The following is a 1,009-nucleotide window of genomic DNA, read 5'->3' on the forward strand; positions in this document are numbered from 1 at the left end:
TATTATTTAAAGGCGGTGCCCCAGCATAGCCGCAGTCAAATGACTGAAACAAGTAAAAGAATAAAAGAATTATTATTATTATTATTATTATTATTATTATTATTATTATGATGATGATGATGATGATGATAGTGATGATGATGGTGACGGTGCTGGTGATGAAGAAGATGATGGCGGTGGTGGTTGTGGTGACCGTTGTCGTAACGATGTAGATGATGATGGTAATGATGACGACACTGATGAAAAATGATGATGATAATGAAGATAATGAAGATGATAATGATGATAATGATGATGATGATGATGACGATGACGACGACGACGACGACGTCTGACGAAGAAGAAGAAGAAGATGATGATGATGATGACGATGATGACAACGATAATGATGATGACGATGGTGATGTTACGATTCAGTAGGGGAACTTCTTAAGCACGTAGCTATGCGTAAACGCGTACCGGTGTATGTGCATCGGCGTGTGTGTGTGTGTGTGTGTGTGTATGTGTGTGCGTGTGTGTGTGCATAAATGCGTATGTGTGCGTGATTCTGTAGGATGGAGATAATGATGGGCATTGAAATAATCTTTAAAATATGAAAATAAAAAATGTAATCATGACTACCAGGGTGGAACATATACGGGTTGTAGTAAACCAATCTTGACGGTAAATACAATTTTAAACATTAAAAAATATTTTACCTTTTACTTGTTTCAGTCATTAGACTGCGGCCATGTAGGGGCACCGCCTTGAAGAGTTTTTGTCAGATGAATCGACCCCAGTACTTATTATTTCTTTTTGTTTTTTTTGCTCAGCCTGCTACTTATTCTATTAGTTCTTTTGCCGAACCGGTAAGTTACGGGGACGTAAACACACCAACACCAGTTGTCAAGCGGTATGAGAGACAAACATAGATACAAAGACACACACACACACACACACACATCGTATATCTACCTATCTATATCGTGTATATATATATATATATATATATATATATATATATATATAT

The sequence above is a fragment of the Octopus bimaculoides genome, chromosome 11 (assembly GCF_001194135.2).
Source record: "Octopus bimaculoides isolate UCB-OBI-ISO-001 chromosome 11, ASM119413v2, whole genome shotgun sequence".
NCBI lineage: Eukaryota > Metazoa > Mollusca > Cephalopoda > Octopoda > Octopodidae > Octopus > Octopus bimaculoides.